Genomic DNA, 8,340 nt, shown 5'->3' with positions numbered 1-8,340 from the left:
TAATTTAGTAAAAATTCAAAACTTAACTATTTAAAATAATATTAAAGATTCAGTGAGAGAGTTCAAAATTATATTCATAATTTATCATTAAATATATTTCTCATCATCTGATATTATTATATACCATTTAAATATAAGTAAAAAAAATAAAAAAAAAAAAAGGATTATATTAGGTTTACTTTAAGACCTAAGTATTCAGTGAGAGAGTTCAAAATTATGATCACAGTTAATCATTTTAATACATTTCTCATCATTAATTAACAATAAAGTGACAAAGTGATAAATGAATTTAAATGAATACAAATTTTAATACTTTTTAACCAATTTAAACATTTACATAATTGTGTATTAGTAATTCCAACTATAATACCTAACTGAAGTCAATAAATATAATTTAGTAAAAATTCAAAACTTAACTATTTAAAATAATATTAAAAGTTCAGTGAGAGAGTTCAAAGTTATGTTCATAATTTATCATTTAATATTTTTCACATCATTACACTAAAAAATTATAGTTATTATTTATTTATTTTTTTTTGATTTATCTTACATATAACTTTAAAAAAATCTGGTTAACTCCTTTTTAATGTTCAAATTATTTATATAAATAATACTTTTTCAGAAAAAAATTATAAGATTTGGTTAAATCTTTAAATTAACTTAGTGTACCACTGATTGAATACATGGATTTAATCAAAAAACACAAATACCTATCACAATTATAATTTTAATAAAATTAAAATAGGTATATTATAGTAAAAAAAATATAAAAGTATACACAGTAAAAAACATATCACTCAAAAATTTCAACAGTATTAGGAAAACAAAATTTTATTGAGGAACAAAAAAATAAAATATAATATAATGGAAATCTAAGTTCTACTTAAAAATTATTTGGCCGGTGAGAGAATACAAAATAATTTATATTTATTATTTATAATTATCATTACATGTCCCCATAACATAATTTTAATACCTAGACGATTTAGTAACTTAGTACAAGGACCTAACGAACACGCATGTTGTTTAAAAATGTAAAAAATACGAATATTACTGTAATTAAATCTGAATGTCAAACTGGCGCTTAACATTATCAAAAATATCAGGACTAAGCACAGTGGTACCAACATCATAACGTCTACGAGAAATTCGCAAAAAAGTACACATCACTGCAAAATGTCATTTGCTTGTAAAAAATAAAATCGATCCGTGGGGTCGATATTTTCACATTTTATAAAAATTTTAGGGATGAATAACTAATACTTACAAACGCTATAAAAACTGACATGTGTGAACACCAATTAAATTATGAGTAACGACAGTTTTAAAATATTTTTATTAATCTCTTTTAAGTCATCTGTTGGACCAAAATTTAGAAAGGAAAAAAGTTGTCAACGCGTAACGTTGTTTTAGCGTTTTTCACACTACAATTCGAAATTGATATCCAACTACTGAAATATAATGCTAGATTTCACAAAATGATAATAAATCCTTGATAAATTACGAGACGAAATGATGGAAAAATAATTAAAATACTGTTGTTGCCCAGGAAGAAAGATGAATAATAATAATTTACCTTCGGACTGGTATATCCAATATTCCACAAATTAAGATATTTGTCAAACTTACACTAATAACACAGACGCGTTTTTATTAGAGATTATTCACTTAACACTAACATATTTGTAACAATGTATATATTACCATTTAATTATCATTTTTAGGTACTTAATATTTAATATTTATATATTTAAAACGACTTATGCACAATTCTTATTAAATAAAAATTATAACAATATTATAATGACTTTATTACAATCGTAGGGTGGAGAATTGTTCGCGTTTTAGTGCGGGATGAACGAAAACACGACGGGCGAACGAAAACGCGAACGACACCGAAAAATACAGAAGCACAACCGTGCGGCGCGCGAGAGGGCATCGTTCTACTGTCGGCCAATCGCCGCCGATCCGGTTCACCTATTCCGTTCGGCCAATCTTCACTCCCTCGGCCACCGTCACCGCACCATTTCCCCCACCCAGCACCACTACTACCACCGCCAAAGCAACGCTGCCGCCGCCGACGCCACCACCTCCTTTTTAGACACCGCCGTCACAACTACCATCGCCCGTTCGCTACCGCGCGACAATAAAAATTGATCTGGGACGCGTAATATGCGCGCGTTAAAACGCGCCACATTCGCTCTGTATAATGTACAATAATATTGTACATTTGTTGTCGGTGGTGGCGGTCATAGCTCGATAACCAAGGGTGGTGAACGGGTGGGTGGGTGTGTATGAGCTGTCAGTGTATTGCTGAATTTGTGAAACTTCAAGCTTTTATTATTTTACTACTACCGTGTTTGCTGATTACGAGCATTCGTTGAAATGAAGATGTAAATATATAAACACCCCGAAAGTTCAAGATCCAAGTGCCCGAGACATTTCGTCTGTTGTTATTATTTAAATATTATTATTGTTTTTGTTGTTCTTGCTGCTATTGTTATGAAACACGGTGTTCGTTATTTGCGATCACAGTCTCTAATCTCTATGTCGATGGGCGCAAATAGAAAGTACATACATAGTTAATACGGTTTTGTTGTACGTACATTTTATATATTAAAACAATGTATTACCTACTATATACAATTTGTACGATGGCGGAATGTAAAACCTAGGCTGCGACACGGCGGTCACACTGTAGCCAACGAATACAATAATTATGGCGTGAATGCGTGATGTTTCGAATCATGTTTCTTTTCTAGTTCCCTTTCGCTACGCTATACACGCGTAAACAACGGGACTTTCCCCTCCGACGACGAGGCTGCGGATGCCGCTGCGTCCGTTACAGTTAGATAGGTTTATTATGCACAGATTTATGTTTTTTTCGCTACCAAGACATCCGAAAAAGATAATAACCGATGGAAATTGCATCAGTTAATACGCTTCCCTTTCCCCAAAAAAACCAGGACCGTCACGTGCGTTACGCGGACTATGAGTATCACTATTATTATTATAGTTTTGATGTGCAAAAGGCGGAAAACAACAATCCAAAGATGAAAAAAAATAGTAACGCAGAAAATCGTTCGGCAGCGACGACACGCCGGCGGGGTCGTTGACATTTGACCGCTGCGTACAACGTGAAAGTCGTCGATGGAGTCGGGAAACACAGAATGTTTTTACTTATTTTTTGGGGCCAATCGAACAACCCTCATTAACTCCCACCACCAACAAGGTCAACCTTATTTCATCCCCCGCCCATTAATAAACTTTTTCTATAAATTTTTATTTTGTATAGAACTTAAATAAACAAATGTATTATATACCTACGTAATGTATTTTAATAAAAAATATTGTAGTGAGATTATTGATTTTATAAAAATCGGAACTAGTAGTTGGTACCAACATCACACGGCGGCGGGTCCACACAATAATAATAATACAATAATATAAAAATAAACACGCACAAGACATAGTCGAGAGCCAGCTGCTGCTGGGCAAGTCTACAGAAGGGGTCACGATGGGAGGGGAGCGGCGACCGATGTGTTTTCGTGTGCGGCCAATGGATCGTGAAAAAACAAACTTCGCGTCGCCGCCGTTGCGTGGTATGTCGATGACGGTTGGTCACACTGCGGGTACGACCGAACGTATCTCGTAAAATACGGTGCAGCGGCAGCTTCCGACCACACTAGCGACGCGGGACCGGGGACACGCTCATAACGACAAAATACGCTTCGGGCACTACCAAGGTTGCTCCTAATTTCTATGCTTGTAACCGTCATCGTTCTCAGGGTCTGATCTGGGCCTGCCTGGATAGTCGATGTTAACTGCGTAATTTTCGTCAATAGGATTTTTTTTTCTACTCCTTCCACACGATCGTGGTTATTATGTACTATTGTAATAATTCCCTTCTCTCGCCATAATAATATTATGGTCTCTGCAATTGTATACGTTTTGCAATATAATAATAATAATAATATCGTTATTGTTATAATTACACAATACCCCTTCGTTGTCACCTGATACACGAAAAGTATGTATCACTGTACGGTCTACGGTTAACGAACATCAGTGGTGACCGGCAAAATGTAAACACCAACGGTGGCGGATAGACCGATCTGCGATTTTGAAAGTACAGGCCACGACCGACATGCGCAGAAAAATCGACAACAAAATCAAAGCGCCTACGCGAGATATACAACCTTGACTGAGAGAAGTTTTTTTCTTTTTTCAAAAACAAGTTATTACCAGTTGAACACTTGCAAGGATCACAACAGTAATCAAAAATCTAGCTATATTTAAATACTATTAAATATTATTATAGCTATATTTAAATACCATAAAATTTTATTATAATTATAAATATAATTTTCTTCTGTTGAAGAATTATTTAAATTTTTTAGGGATTGTGTTACTCATAAGTTTTCATAAAACCGTAGTAATTACCATTACATTCGAATTTAATATTATCAACTAAAATATATATTATTTGTTGATTAAAAAATAGAATTTGATATTATATAGTTATTGATTACAAATAGTTAAACATTAATATCATAAAATAACACACAACAAACAAATGAAAACATGTTGTGAAATAGCTGCTATTTGCATGCTAATTATTGTTGAGAATAGTTTAAGTTGTTTATTTTTATACAAGAACAAACGCACATATTTATTAAATACTTCAAAATATTAAATTTGCTTACCAAATTAATACAATATAATATATATTATATTATTTCTCCCAAAATTGCATTTACATCCAAAAATAAGTATTAATTTTTTTTTTTGGAGATAGATATTTAATTTACAGAAAATAAAGCAAATCATAAATTAGTTTGTATAATAGATCAATAACAAATTATAAATGTTTTTCTAAAAATTACGAAAAAATGGATTTAATGTAAATGATTATAGCCATTACAGGTGTCTAAGCAAATATTTTATAATTTACATAAACACGTCAATACCATACAAATCACAATTGTGTTATTACTTAATATTTATCAACATCAGAAACAAATTCTAATGATAAGGCACGTGAAGCAGTGCAAATCTAAGAGATTACTTAATTTTGTATTAGGACTTTAAGAGTAACACCAAATTATTAAATCCCACACATTAGTATCTTCATAAACATTAAAATATCAGAATAAAATACTGTTTAAATCCATTTCCATTACTAATAATTATATTAAAAATAAACAGTAAAAATGTTAAACGAATAAAATACGCAATAAATTAAAAACATTAATGGTTCATCAAAATTGTATTATTTATAATAAGAATATTTCATTATTATTTTATTTTACGATTTTTTCCAAATTTTTTATTTAAATGTAAAAATAAAGAAAGGAGGAAGTTAAGGTACAAATCAAAGTAGCAATAACAGACATCAATAGGAAATGAATGTTTTGGTTGAGTGCGTATAATTATTTAGGAAGACCTAAGAATGATTTTCATTTACATATTGTTATCTATTATTTTTAAAATTACTTTTCGAGGGCAAACAAGAATCATTCAATTTGTAAAAGCTTTTTTTATAATAACAATGTCTATATGTTATTAAATAGTTTATATACTAAATAAACTAACACAATTTGTTCCATTAAAAGATATATCATATATATATTTATATCGAAATATTTTCAAATAAAACTATTTTGACTGTAAACATTTAATCAGATTAATGTGTTATACTTGTACAACGTAATTCATAAAAATTAGCACCACAACAATTAAAAATAACATAAGCATTTTAAATTTACACCTAAATTATTCCTAAAAATTGATTTTATTGATCTGATGAAAATCGTAAAACAATAGTGGGAAATTATTTCTTCAATGATTTACACATATTTTTAATTATAAACATAAATATAATCTACATGAAAAAAATCTCAAAATAAATTGTTTTTTATTTGATTTAGATCAAATTAATTTAGGATAAATTTAACACAATAATCCATAATCAATAAAATGCATCAGTATAAATAAATTTTTTACTAAATTAATAGAACAATAGTCTGATTTTATGAAAGCTATACCAACTAAATTTGAATATTTGTATTTATTACATTAGAATAAAACTTACATTTGTAGAACAAGTATTAATTATGAAATTTGCAGATCTTCTTACAATACGAAGCAGATTACAAGATGTATTCCACAAACAAACGATACATAAATATATATATAAATAGTATTGTAAATAAGAATGATTACAGAATCTTTAAAATGCACCAATTTTTTTTTAACTTGAATAAACAAAAAATTAGGGATAGTTAATAATATTCAATATCAGTATAAAAACCACTCTCGATGTCACCGCAACTGAAAAATAATATTATTCTAATGACCTCAGAAACGATGGGAAACGAAAAACCAGAGACAGTATAGCAACGATATTCATAAACTAATATCATCCATCTTACATACATCTCGCGCCTAAAGTCTGTATAGTTTCGATAAAATAAACTATAAAGATAACGAACATTTGAACATTTGAAGGTTTAACTCCTGTTATCACCACCATAATTATGTTAAATGTTTAAAGAACTAATTATAATTATCAAGGTACATAATATTACGGCTACCTAAATAATATTAATAATAATATAACAAGTAATTTAAATACTTGATACGATAAACAATATTACATATTATTATTTATTAATTGTGACTTGCGAGAGTGCCAACTATACATATCGTATCGTTCATTTTTATAATATGAACATATAAATCGATTTGTTTTTATCACGCAATAAGATTTTACAAACCGAATTGTGTTTATCTCTGTACCAATTAATATTATAATCCTATAGGAGTTAAACGTTAAAAAAAAAACCCACAACGTTCTTTAGAATGTGGGTTAAACGACTCGTGTAACGTGTTCTATTTTCGAAGACATCGATAACACAAAATCGAAAATAGTAATGTTTTAATTTTGTATTATCAAAAATAATAATTAGCATTATTTGGCGATGCAGTTTTTCGAAATCTGATTACTAGTTTAGCGAACTACGTTTAAAATATGTATAAGTATATTATATTTTTGCTAAACTAGTAATCAGATTTCGAAAAACTACATCGCAAAATCATACTTAATAAATAATAATAAAAATAATAATGATAACAACCAACGATGTAGTCTAGGGTCATACAATGAAAAAACTTGCAGAGAGAAATGTACATGAAAAAATGCAAGACAATAACAAGAAATAAAAACAATTGTATTTAGACGCACGAAAAACAATTTTTTTTAAATATTATTATCAATGGTATGAGAAAAGCCAAATGCCAATGTTGATTTATCGATCGGCTTTCGAAACTTAAACAACGATAATATACGTAATAATTATCATCATTACCGTAAACATTAGAATTATAAATTTGAGATGAACCCGTTAGAGGTAAAAACGATTTTTTTCTTTATAAGGAAAGGGTCATAGGAAAATCGACATAATTTGACCTTTATATTATTATAGGTAGTACGTATTTTTGATAACAATTGTCCCCATATAAACGCGCACACACGCACGAGCGCGCGACAGTTTAATTCCAATTTCCAACTATAGATATAAAGATACGCAAACGTAAGCACGCAGGCACACACACGATGCGTAATTAACGGAAGCGACGAAAATTTTATCGGCATAAAAAAGCTTTTAATAGTCAGGGGCTCTAAGTGGATAATGATATCGTAATATTATTTAAAACAATTACACTACGAAAACATAAATTATTATTGTTGTTCTCATTGTCATTATTGTCTGGTTTCGGGAGATGTGGGCTGTAGACGACAAAACAGACGTAAACAATATTTGATTAATAAAAAAAGCAAAAATAAAAAATACGTACCTTGTATGTATGTGATGCAGACGACAAAGTGTGTTATGTGCAATTCGATTGTATGGTATCACAGGAATTGGTGTATACCGACGCCTGCGAGTGCGGTCGTCGTTTCAATCGGCCGACACGATAATTCAACGCAAATACGTCAACACTCGCGAATCGCATCCGAACGAGACAGAGCAGACGCCATTTTTGTTTGTGATTATAGAAATGGGACAAGACAACGAAAGTATGCGGCGGTAACGCGCGCGCATCCGTCCGGTCGGTGCTGCTCCTGCTCGACGACCGCTCGAGAGTGCGCAATACGACGCGCATGGAAGAAGAAACTGACGCCTGCGCTCTCATCGTCGTTTTGTCCATGACAGCTAGAGCACCACCGACAGAATTACAAGTATTCATATTCATAGATGCCGACATTTTAACCGTCGTTACTCGTTTCTCTACAGACTATAGCATATTATTATACATTTATAAAATTAATATATT

The 8,340-nt window shown here is 30.7% G+C and overlaps 1 protein-coding gene across 5 annotated transcripts in view; it reads right to left on the bottom strand.

Moving 5' to 3' along the window:
- The window catches only part of LOC112593816 (protein Gawky), a 24,994-nt gene extending 16,880 nt beyond the window's left edge, over positions 1–8,114 (bottom strand). For 2 of the 5 annotated variants that reach the window (XM_025338383.1, XM_025338382.1), the window contains exon 1: positions 7,861–8,112. The gene's annotated coding sequence lies outside the window, so the exon portion shown is untranslated. Of the gene's footprint in view, positions 1–1,576; positions 1,965–7,860 lie in introns of those variants that run through there. The other 3 variants (XM_025338378.1, XM_025338384.1, XM_025338379.1) reach the window with 3 other exon arrangements.
- Between the last annotated feature and the right edge of the window lie 226 nt (positions 8,115–8,340).

Source organism: Melanaphis sacchari, unplaced genomic scaffold, assembly GCF_002803265.2.
Source record: "Melanaphis sacchari strain LSU unplaced genomic scaffold, SCAv2.0 Contig20_pilon_pilon, whole genome shotgun sequence".
NCBI lineage: Eukaryota > Metazoa > Arthropoda > Insecta > Hemiptera > Aphididae > Melanaphis > Melanaphis sacchari.
This window is presented reverse-complemented; position numbering and strand designations above follow the sequence as displayed.